This window comes from Sapajus apella, unplaced genomic scaffold, assembly GCF_009761245.1.
Source record: "Sapajus apella isolate SASKATOON/1434 unplaced genomic scaffold, GSC_monkey_1.0 scaffold82, whole genome shotgun sequence".
Taxonomy (NCBI): domain Eukaryota; kingdom Metazoa; phylum Chordata; class Mammalia; order Primates; family Cebidae; genus Sapajus; species Sapajus apella.
The window spans coordinates 3,977,749-3,990,700 of NW_022437022.1; the positions used below are offsets into that span (position 1 = coordinate 3,977,749).

General features: G+C 41.6%; 1 protein-coding gene across 1 annotated transcript in view; it reads right to left on the reverse strand.

Moving 5' to 3' along the window:
* PACRG (parkin coregulated) overlaps positions 1-12,952 on the reverse strand; it is a 589,608-nt gene that overhangs the window by 91,584 nt on the left and 485,072 nt on the right. The gene's annotated exons all lie outside the window — the stretch shown is intronic.

Consider the following 12,952-nt stretch of genomic DNA (forward strand, 5'->3'; position numbering starts at 1 on the left):
AGCTTTGTTCTTTTTGCTCAACATTGCTTTGGCTATTGAGGGTCTTTGTGGTTCCATATATGTTTTATGATAGTTTGTCTATTTCTGTGCAAAATGCCCTTGGAATTTTGATAAGGATAGCATTCTCAGTCTCCTATAGGTGTTATTTCTGTGCAAGAATCTCTATCTCGGAGCCTATTTCCAGGGAACCTGACTAACAGAGGTCACTCTGTTTGTAAGCATGTTTGGAAAAGCAATTCAATTAGCAAGGCACAGTCTTCATAATGCATGCCTTTCTGCCTGTTTGTAGACCAGCCCCCTCTCCCTAAGCATGTTTCTTCCAGGCCTCAGACAGTTGGAAGCCCACCACACACTAAAGCCAGCAAAAAGCAGTCCCCCTCAAGCCTTTTCTGACCATCTTCTCTTTCCCATTCCCTCTTCCAAAATTAATCCTCCCATAACTCTTGATTTCGGCTTCTTCTCTTAGAGCATTTACTTTTTCCTGTGCATTGCAGTTGAGTGGTCTAACTCCCTCACTAGAAGGCACGCTTCTACCACTTTTATCCTTCTGCTTTCCCATCGTCCCTGTGTGGCGCTCAGTGGGCATTCAGAAAACATTTTCTCAATGGGACACACATATTTTTATTCTCAGTATTTTAGTTTATCCTTAATGTTCTTTTTTTTAAAAAAATTATTGGAGTTTTTTTTTTTTTTTGAGATGGAGTCTAGTCTCACTCTTTTTGCCCAGGCTGGAATGCAGTGGTGTGATCTCAGCTCACTGCAACCTCTACCTCCCACGTTCAAGCAATTCTCCTGCCTCAGCCTCCCAAGTAGCTGGGATTACAGGCACTTGCCACCAAGTCTGGCTAATTTTTATATTTTTTAGTAGAGACGGGGTTTCACCATATTGGCCAGGCTGGTCTTGAACTCCTGACCTCAGGTGATCCTCCCACTTTGGCCCCCCAAAATGCTGGGATTACAGGCATGAGCCACCATGCCCTGCCAATATTCTTATTTTACTTCTTTTTTCCTTTGTATGCTATACACATATCATACATACTACATTTTTTAGTAGAAGTTAATTGGCAATTATTTAAGGCAAGATCAATCTGTACACTAAGTTAAATAATCACTATATTACAGTCTCATTTACTTTTCCTTTTTGAGCTCAATAATCATTCATTTCTCTATGGCATTCTGATATTACTATAACTCGACATGATTTTTCAAAAGTAGCATTTGAAATGTAGTCAATTCTCTTAATTACTTGGGATGCGGGCAGTTTGGACCCAGTTATTTATATATTTTAATATTCATAAGTGTTTCCTTATTTATCTGATGGCAATATCGGGTTCTGTAGAATCTACATTATTTCTTAGTGGTTCAAATCTCTTGACTTTTCTTTCTCGGGCGGATTGGGCAAATGGCTCAGCTCTTTTAGGATGGCCATTAATTCTACCCCATCCTCGTTATTTGTGAACTTGTGTATAAAAGTGTTTTTCTGTGCAATGCTTTTGTTCACATAAATTTTTTTTTTTTTGAGTGAGACGAGGTCTCACTCTGTCACCCAGGATGGAGTGCAGTTGTGTGATCTCAACTCACTGCAACCTCCACCTTCCAGGTTTAAGCGATTCTCCTGCCTCAGCCTCCCAAGTAGCTGGGATTACAGACATCTGCCACCATACCTGGCTAATTTTGTATTTTTAGTAGAGATGGGCTTTCATCATATTCCCAGGCTGGTCTGGAATGCCTGACATCGGGTGACCCACCCGCCTTGGCCTCACACATCCTTCTGTGGATGTATGCTCCCATCTCACGCACTCTCGTGGTGTCGTCAGGAACATGGTTGGCTGTGATGGACCATGGCGGGGCCTTCATCTCCACAAGCTGTCCCTGAGAATTCCAACCTGCTTCTTGGAAATGTCCTTACACGCTAAAATACTTTTTATAGTGGGTTAATTTTCTTGACTTTTCAATTATCACCATAATCTACAATAAAAGTTTAAAAAATACTTAACAGTTTGTTGTCATTTGGTCAGGTCACCTGAACAACTTGATTTATTTAGGAAAAATGTTCTATCAGCTTCTGACTTCAGTGTCTCCTGCACTGTACCTGAATATCACCAGGTGACCAGGATGCAGCCTGTCTGTATTCTCATACCTTTGAGCAGATTTGACTGATCCCAGAGCTGTAGATTAGAAAGTATTCTTCCAGCCCTTGACAGTCTGGCTGTGCAAGTTCCCACAACCCGGGATCCTCACCTCTTCTCTCCAGCACACACCTGTGCCTTACAGGGAAGACCTTTAATAGGCAAAGCCCTTGCTGTCATCAGTGAACAAATGACATTTAGCTTTGGGTCTTCAGCAAGCCCACTGCACTGGAGTGCCTTGGCCAGTTCAGTGGACACTTGCGGGAACACAACACAGCTTTGGCATTCTCTGGAATGTTATTCATTTATTTATGTTTTCTTATTTAAAGTTGTGGTTATTTTCTAATAGTTCCCTTGACTGAAATACCCTCCTTTTGGATCATAAGGCGGAGGCCTAGGATTCCAGCTTCAATGTAAGATTTGCTTTGCAGTCATGAAAGTATCTCCCTGAGAGTCAGTGGTTCAGCTGCACATGATGAAATTAATCAAAAAGTAATGTCTGTTTCACAGAGTCACAGTGAGGCAGAGGCAAGGCACAAAGTCACGTGTAGAAAGTTTGCAGGGAGCTTGGCTCCTTCTCACTGACTTTGACCACACGAAAGAGAAGTGGCGTCAACCCTCCTGCCACGCCCACATTCAGACTCTGAGGACACAGTGGCTTCCTGAAGATTCCTATCTCTGGACTCTGCTTTATTTGGGAATATAGGAACAAATAACTAGGAAAACAATGACGAGAGCGAGATGTGGGGAAATCATTTATTTTATCACATACCATTTACTTCTGAGATAATGAAATGCTTTCTAGATGACTGAGACAGACCACTGTAGTATTTTTAAATGTATTTTGTCTTCAAAATGCTTGATTACCATTAGGATTTTTTAAATAGTAACCTGCAGACACTAAAGCTTGTTTTGTTCCTGAGCTATATGATTTATTCGCACTGTGTCTTGCCTCTCATGTGAAATTGCTGGAAGAAGACAGCAAAGTGATACAGAGCCCAAGTTGCCTAACATCTGTAAACTTGGGTCTTCCTTTCTCAAATGACAGGGACAATAATGGATCTTATTTCGCAGGGATGTTGTGAGGGTGTAACAAAGAAACCCAGGTATGCCCTTAGGATGCTTCCTGGTACTTGGTAAATATGCAATACATTTTTGCCATTATTAATGATTATTAGACATTCCATATACTTTTGGTAACATTCATAGGTAATCGTAAATATCTAATTTCTCCAGATATTCTCTTAAAAAAACATAGTTAAAGGTAAGATATTCAAATATTTATCTCCAAATCACACACATCTGAAAGTTTCGAAAAGTGTCCTTTGACAAGTACTGGACTACAATTTTCTTATTGAATTTAATTTATCATATATTACGGAAACTCCATGGCACTCTGAGTTTTACCAAGCACTGTCTTTTTTTGTGTGATCTCCTCTGCCTTGGAGCATGGCTCTCACTCCTGCCTCTGATCCCTGTTCTCAGGTCTACTATGGGGAGAGAGAGGGCGTGTGCAAATCTATCTCTCAGCCCCACTCACCCCCACTTAGCTGTCAGTCCTTCTGTCCCTTGTTTCAGAATGGCCAGTCACCATGGCTGAGTGCTGGGGCCACACCCCTGGATAAACGAGACAATGTATGGAAAAATTCCTGGACGGAGCTTTGTGAGCATGAGCGCAATCACTAAAAAGATGGAGCACACCCTTCCTCCCTGTGCCCCCCCGACCCCAGCCCTCAGTGCTGACTCGGTCTGCAGCAGAAGACACAGGAGTCACTCTGCATGTATTGGGAGCTCCTTCCATGTGCAGCTCTGTTCTGGATCCTGGGCTAGTAGTGATGAAAAGACCGAATCCTTGCTTGGAAGGGGGCTCACATGCTAGGGAGGGAAAGAGCTGATGCGCTGATTTAAATAGTAGATAATGACTTGGTTTCAAATAGCAATGTGTTTTGTGAAGCAAAATAAAGCGAGGTAAGATATGGGAGGAGGGCATGCAGCCTTTCTGCAGGGTGGCCAGGGAAGGCCACTTTGGGGAAGCACGTTTGGACAGAGACCTAAACAATGGTGAGCACATCATGGAGACTGAGGCCAGGATGCTCCAGGCAAAGAGAGCAGAAACACAAAGGCCGTGAGTAGGAAATGTCCTTGGTGTTTCTGAGGCTTAGGGGAAAGGCTGGTAGGAGGGAGTGAGGCAGTAGGAGAAGGCAGTGGGGAAGGCAGGCCGAGCTGCAGGCCACGGTGGGGAGGAGGATTTACTCTCAGTTCGATGGGAAACCCCTGGGAGGTATTTAAGCAGCAGAATGGCATGATGGATGGATGGATTGAAAAGATAATGCTTTTGCATAGAAAGCAGGTTTTCAGGCTTTAAGAATAGATGCAAGGAGAAGAACTAGAAGACGATGCAGAAGTTCAACCCAGGGACAGTGAAGGCTTGGAAAGACACATTCTGGACATGGTGAGATGTGCTCAGCTTTGAGGTGCAGAGCCAGTGCGGGCAGAACCAATGAGCTTCGCTGCTGGATGGGCTTGGTCTTGTAAGGATCAGAAAAGAATGAAGATTGACTTTTAGGGCTATTGGCTGAGATGGAAATGACCAAGAAAGAGTGGACTTTGGAGGAAAATAAAGAGCTGTGTCAGAGGTTAATTCTAAATCACCTATTTAGATACCCAAATAGGAATAGTGAGACAGAGGTTGGGCATACAATTTAGAAGGGTGGTTAGGGCTGGGCATATAAACCTGTGACTCTGTCATCTGTGTATAAAATGGCTTAAAACCATGGACTACAACTGGGCAGCTGGACCGAGCAGGCACTGTGGACCTTCCGTGCAGAGTAAGTGCAGCGTGGGCTGTCCTGAGCCAGGCCTGTAGTGAGCGAGGCCTGTCCTGGGCGGGGGCTGTCCTGGGTGGGACCTGTCCTTGGTGGGGCCTGTCCTGGGTGGAGCCTGTCCTGGGTAGGGCCTGTACTGAGTGGGGCCTGTCCTTGGTGGGGCCTGTCCTGGGTGGGGCCTGTCCTTGGTGGGGCCTGTCCTGGGCGGGGTCTGTCCTGGGTGGGCTCTGTCTGGGCGGGGCCTGTCCTGGGCGGGGCCTGTCCTGGGTGGGCTCTGTCTGGGCGGGGTCTGTCCTGGGCGGGGCCTGTCCTGTGCTTTGTAGGATGTTTGGCTGCATCCCAGGTCTCCACACATGAATGCCTGCAGCATCTCCCCACCTGTGACAAAAGTGTCTTCAGACATTGTCAAGTGACCCTGCAGGGCAAAACTGTCCCTTGTTGAGAACCACTGCACTATAAACATGTTGAGAGAGTGTGGCTGGAGAAGACAGTGGCCTGAGCCCTGCCCCTGTGGCAGAGGGAGGAGGAGGAGCCAGCCCAGGAGATGGGAGAGCCACCTGTGAGCTGAGAGGAGCTGGAGGGGCAGGTGCTCTGTTATCAGAGCAGATGGTTTGGGTGAGTGTTGCTGGGAGTTTGAGTCAGACAAGGACAAAGAACAGAACCTTGAGTCTGGTAACACTGAGGCTGCTGGGGGCCGGGACATGATGCATCTCAGTGGAGAGGAGACAGACGATAACTGAAGTGGGCTTCGGAGGGAATGGGGTCAGTGTTGAGGACGTGGCCATGGGGAGCACTGACAGCCCTTTGGAGGAGTTCTGTTGAAGAGAGAAGCAGAGATGAGGTGATACCCATAAGGGGATGTGAGGGCAAAAAGGAATTTATTTCTAGCATGAAAATTGCAGTAGAAAGTGGAATAATTACAGAAATTAGCTTCTCGGGTAGATAAGAGAGGATGGAATTCAGTATAGCCAACGGAGTTGGTGTTGGATAACTGCATGGAGATTGCTGTACCCATCATACAAGAAGAGAAAGTGAGATCCGAGGACAGAGATAGATAAGTTGATAAGATTTTTCAGTGGGAAGATGCGGTAGTATTCATGTGATAGTTTCCATTTTCTTTGTAAAATATTGGGCAACTTGGGCTCTGTATCACTTTGCTCCCTTCTTCCAGCAATTTCACATGAGAGGTAAGACACAGTGAGAATAAATTATATAGTTCAGGAACAAAACAAGCTAATTTATTCACAAAGAATGAAGAATGAAACACCCCTAAGAGTGCAAATATGAATACCCTAGGGCAGGGGTCCCCAATCTTTTTGGCACCAGGGGGCGGTTTCATGGAAAACAATTTTTCCACAGACCAGTGTGGGGGAGGTTTTAACAGTTCAAGCATGTTACATTTACTGTACACTTTATTTCTATTACTAATTACATCATAATATATAACGAAGTAATTACACACCTTGCCATAATGTAAGATCAGTGAGGGCCCTAAGCTTATCCTACTGCAACTAGACGGTCCCATGGGGGGTGATGGGAGACAGTGCAGATCATCAGGCATTAGATTCTCAACAGGAGCGCACCACCTGGATCCCTGACACAGTTCACAGTGCAGTTCAAGCTCTTTTCAGAACCTAGTGCTGCGGCTGAACTGACAGGAGTCGGAACACAGGCTGTAAATGCTCACCTCCTCCTGTGCAGCCCAGTTCCCAAAAGACCGAAGCAGTGCCAGCCCATAGCCCGGGGGCTAGAGACCCCTGCCCCGGGGACCCCTACCCTAGGGGAGAGTAGAACGATTGTTGCCTATTTGAGAATCATGATTAAAGGTTTCAAGTGAGCTGGTGGCCCCTACTCCCCTCCTGAGCAGGCTGCATGGACCTGCGCTTTGTATCTGTGACTTGGCTTCCCCTGGAATCCCCGCCTTTCTGTCTGGGGACTGGTGCACGCCTAGATCTGCCTATCCCCTGCTCTGTTGGGGCTGGGATCCTGGTGGGGGTGAGTTTCCTGAGTCTGAGCTATCCATTGGTGCTTGCCAGGAGCTTGTTTTAGCCTTTGGGCCTCATACCGGCACCAATCGGGCTGCACCCCTAGCTTCTGCAGGGAGCGGCACATTCCCAGGCCTCACTTAGCCAGGCTAACCCTCCACCGCCAAGCCCAGTCCTGCCCATCCCAGAGTCGTTCACACTTGTGCACAAACCCCAGTCCTATTAGGACTCAACGGAAGTTTTGAATGAAAATTGGGAAGATTCACTTGCAAAGGTTGGTGGAATGCTTCTGGGTATTTCAAAGTTCCTCATGGAGAATGTAATTCTGTAGATACAGCAAGTGTAAATAATCATTGTTTTTATATGGATTATTGAAGGATTTAATTAGACAATGCAAGTTGAAAGCAAGCACACTGAATATTGTAAAGTTGCGGTGCTAGTTAATGACAGCAGAACCTTAAATAATAGGTGGTTTGTTCTTGGAAGAGGGTTTACTAAGTATAAATAATTTAAATAAATTAGACAGCAAATTGGGGGAAAATCCAGCAGCACTGCCAAACATGACAGCATTTCACACAATTATAAAGTTGTATCTCTGCGTTGTGTGTGCGTGTGCATGTGTATGCACGTGCGTGTGTGTATGGGGCTGGGTGCACTGAAGAGCTGCGTCAGAAGTTAATTCTAAATCACCTGTTTAGACATTCAAATAGGAATAGTGAGGCGGTGGTTGGACATACAACTTAGAAGGCTGGTAAGGGCTGGGCATGGAAAGCTGTGACTGTCATCTGTGTATGAAATGGCTTAAAACCATGGACTAGAACATGACTGAGGGATGGGTCAAGTAGTCAGACTCAACTTGATTTTTCTTAGGCATTAAGCTCTACTTTGCATGTTAGGTATTTTATCAGCTATCCTTGCTTTACATTAAGTATAGTTTCCAAGCATTTGTAACTATTTCCCTAAAAACACTGCCTTCAGTTTGTGTTACTCTTCATTTTTCTTCCCCTTTTCTCTTGCTAGCAGTCCTGCGAATGGACGGCCTCATGACTGTCTTCTGCCCAGCCTCCACCAGGGTCTTGTGTAAGTTCTTCCACTTCGGTTTCCTTGGTGATGTGCAAGGCCCTCAGTTTCCAGCCCTCGCCCTTGGTGCTGTCTCCACTGGGGACAGACCCTGCTTTGTGGCCCCCCCTTCACTTCTCCACATCACCCTGTGTCCCAGACCCCTTAAGGTGCATGGCAAGGCAGATGCTGTACCCAGATGCTCTTTACAACGGTCAGCTCTCTGGCCTATCAGACAATGCAGGAAAAACTTCCTTTCTCATGTTAAACTCCTCAGACAGAAAAAAGAGGGAAGAGTCTACATTTCATGTGTTCAATTGGAAAATGGTCTCTCAAATTCCTTAAGACTCATGGATCTTTCTCTTCCCGGCCGGGCTTCTGATAAACACCCTACACCTGCTGCCGCGGTTCCTGAACGTCAGTGCGCTTTGCAACCACCCAAAAGCAGGGTTTGTCTCAGACACTTCCCAGAAATTGCTTTTGCTGAGGCCACTGTTGATCTCCTAAACAATAGATCCAATGGTATGATTCCGTATTTGTCTGTTTGTCCTTTGAAGCACTGGAAAATCTTGATCTCTTATTCTTTATGTTTCTGTCTCTCCTGTCATTCTCAGGCCTTTTCCTCTTCCTGCCCAGCTATACGTTCGGTTGGCAGGGTTCCACCAGGGGCCATTACTCTTCATTGCTTTATGTTGTCCTTGGGTGATCTTATTAAACCACCACTGTCATAAATGTGGTCATCTTTCCAGCCCAGATTGCTCATAAATAGCTCTAAGACATATATTCTATTTGCTTTTTGGCTGTTTCTGCCTCAATGTCCCATAAGCATCTTAAATGCAACCTACCTAAAAATAAAATCATCATACTTCCCTAAAACATCCTGTTTCTGAATTTGGCATAGATTAACGGCATCAGTATCAACCTAGTCAAGGAGAATGGAATCTTCTAAATTGACTCCAGAAGAGACAGAAAACAGAACAATGTAACAATGGATATTAGTAAAGCTATTACTAAATTAACATAAAAATATGCCATACCACGATGGCATTAGAAGTAAATTAATTCATCTTTTCACGGAATGATATTTCTCTATTTAAGCCTATTTAAACTATTATAGAAAGAATTCTCCAAAATTCTTTTAAATAGTGATGGCATACCACACTGACAGTTGATAGAAATAGTTCTAAAATAGACGATTATCTTGAATATTACAAACTTTTTTATAATTACTAAAGAAATTTAGCAGAACATTGTACAAAAAATATGCCATGACTGAGTGGTATTTATTTCCTGAATACAGGGGTGGATCAAAAAATTATAAATGGGTCAAATTAATATGCAGTAGTAATATATTAGAGGAGGTAAATTATATAACTTACATAGGAGATAGCAGAAGAGGCATGTTGACAAATGTCAACATTCATTTCTGATGTTAAAAATCAGTAGTAAGGCAAGAATTGACAGATTTTTTTTTAAGCCACCATGAGGCTTAATAATAAAATGCTAAAACATCCCTATCAAACTGAGGAAAAAGATGAGAATCTTAACCATTGCTACAATGGCTGTTTAAACTGCCATTGAAATGGCAGCCAATGGTGTTAAATGAGAAATAAATAGAAAGTTTGAATACAAGAAGAGAGAATTATTATTACTATTTGCAGATTTTATGATTAACAACTTGAAATATAAAGAAAATTACCCAAAAGATTGCAAAATAAATCTACATAGCTGCACTATATATAAGTATCAGTGAGAAAATATAGTAAAAGACATTGAAATGTGTGCACCATTTACAATAGCAAACACATAAAACGAGACAGAAATAAACAAAAGATAAAATATATATGAATGGATTTAAAAGATGAGGTATACATTTGTATAAAGAAAACTTTAAAACTCTACTGAGAGACTTAAAAGAAGGCTTAATGATATAATACTTTAAAAGTATTAACAATTGTACCTGAAGTGTTCTGTAAATTCAATGTGACCATTTCTGGAAAACCAGAAAATCTAGATTTCTTATGAGAAGAAAAAATAAGGAAAAATAAATGTGTAAGAATATCTTGGAAAACTCTGGAAAGAACGAGTAGAAACTCCCAATAGGATAATAAACCCCTTCTCTCCAACATGGTAGCCACTAGTCACATGTGGCTATTTGAAATTTAAGTTTAAATCAATTAAAAATTTATAAAGTAAAAACTTCAGATCCTCAGTCACACTAGCCACATTTCAAGGCTCAATGTGATGGTGGCTACTACAGCGGACGGAATGAACAGAGAACAGTTTCTTCACTGCAGAAGGTTCTATTCGACAATACTTTACTGAAATATATTATTAAATAATAAAAAGAGTTTGGTTGGCCCTGGATAAGAAATAGTTAAGAACAGAATTTACTCCAAAATTAGATGAAAATAAAGTGTAATTTAGATTGTGATAAAGGTTGTGTTTCAAAGGTAGGAAAAAGAGAAGCTACTTTTTATACAGTGTGGGGGCAATTGACTAATCATTTTTTAAAATGTACAGGTAGATCTTTATCTCATTATTCAAAGCAATATAAATTTCAGATAGAGCAAATAATTAAAATGTAAAAACAGAACTGTGCAAAGTTCTGTCCCTTACTGTCCTTGAGGAAAAGATCAATGGATTTGTTTGTAAACTTTAAATGGAGGTATTTATAATACCTATAATTGACCAAGGGCTAATTTCCTTAATTAACAAATAACTAATACTAATCAATGAGAAAAAGACAACCAAAACAATAGAAAAATGGATAAAGGATGTACATAGAGACTTTATAAGAAAATAAGCACAAATGGCCAATAATCACATGAAAATATACTAAACCTCATTTATCACTGAAAAGACCCTAAATAGTTTAGTGTATATTCCCTACAAAGACATTCTTCTGCATAATCACAAGCACTGAAATGCAACTAACACCGATATATTATTGCCATTTTATCCCCAGCTCATTCAAATATTGGCAGTTGTCCCAATAACATCCTTGATAGCAAAAAGATCAGTCCAGAATCACATGTTGCATTATTTGTGATATCTCTTCATTCTCTTATCTAAAACAGTTCTGCAGTTTTTTTTTTTTCCCTTGACTTTCATGCCCTGGACATTTAAAAAGATTAAAGGTCATTTTTTTTTTTTTTAATTGAACATCCCTCAATGTGTATTTGTCTGATACGTTCTAATGATTAAATTCAGATTTTGCATTTCTGGCAGAGATATCCTACTGTACTCCATCAGCTACCATGTGCTTTTAATGTGTCCACTTCATAGCCATGTTAACCTTGATGCTTCAATTCAGATTGTCATTTTTCATGGTAAAGTTACTCTTCTTCCCTTTATAATTAATATGTCTTTTGTTGGGAGATAATATGAAATTATGGTAAATATACAATTTTTCATCCAACTTTTATTCACTTAGTCATTTATATTAATATGGAGACATTAATTCCTAATGTAGTCTATGGGTTATAGTCCATTTTACTATCATTTGTTTTGAAGCTCAAAGCGTCCCTGACTTGGCAATTGGGCAGCCCTTTTGAGCTGGCATCTGTGTCCTCTGCACATGTCCCCTTTGTTCTTTAAGCATTTTATTTATTTATTTATTTATTTATTTGACATGGCTCTGTTCCAGGACCATCTTGGACTTTTCCTGCCGTAGTTCTGGAATTGACCATTTCTCCAAGGAGCATTGATTCCTTTTTAGGGAAAATGGTACTTAGAAACCAAAACCTAGGTACCAGTGTGCTCATTGCTTTTGGGGTACCACTGCTCCCAAGCCCTCAAGTTAACAGAGCTATACACACAAACACATAGTTACAACCATGCTCATTTCCATATTTACCTTTATCTATAATGAAAATTATGAGTTTATGCCAATATCTCAATTCTAATCCAACACCCCAGGGTACTTTCAAATTCTCTATCTTTTCATATTTGTAACTCTCTTGGCTCCCATTATCCTTTTTATATTGACTTATTTGATTTACCCCTGTATATAACCAATATCCCACTACTCTGCACTCCTTCATCCCAGTGCAGATGCCTTTCTGGTCCCACTTGCAGGGCCACTGGCAGTGCTTCCCAACCATGTAGATGTCTTCCTCACTCTTCCTGGGCTCTGACACCCCTCTCTGGACCACAATGGCTCCCTCTACTGCAGGTGGACGTTGCCTGTGCTCAGCCCCGTTTAGTGGCTTTGGACTGAATTACTGAAGAAGAGGAAGATAATGAATACTGCATTATGATACCCTCTTCCCACACCCTCATGACCTGTTTGCTTATTTTCCTAGCTACAGACCAAACTTGGCAGGAGTGCAAAACCAAGAGGCCCAACCATTTCAACTGCTTACATTGGTAACTCTTATGGGGGAGGCACTAGGAAGTCATCTTCCTAATAGTATATCTATCTTACTGTAGTAAGATATATCGTATTAAGGAAAATGTTTCCTTTTGTTATGTGCAATTGATTTAAATACTGAGAATCACAACAAATGTGTTCTTGTCGAAATACTTCTGTAAAAAGTTCCATATAGACATATGCCTAGATTTTAAGCTATGAAAAATAATCAAATATGGTAAAGGCTCAAGTGCATCTGTGTATATAAGCTTGATATTTCCATGTTCTTGGCAGATAAGGTAAATTCAAAAAATTTGTTCATCATGGGGAATTTTAAGACAATGACTTAAATTGGCCTGAGCTATCTGTCCCTTTACTCTATAAAACAGTATCTCTACCATATGGAAAATATTATGGAAATCAGGTGTTAATGTTTCCATTTAACCAATGATGGAATAGTACACAGGATTATAAAACATTTCTGTGAAGTATGAGACAGTTGCATAATTTACACATAAGCATTGAAGAATCAATACATTGCCTGGAGAAGAATTTCTCACTGTGTCAAAAAAAAAAAAAAAAAAAAAAAAGATCAGCTTT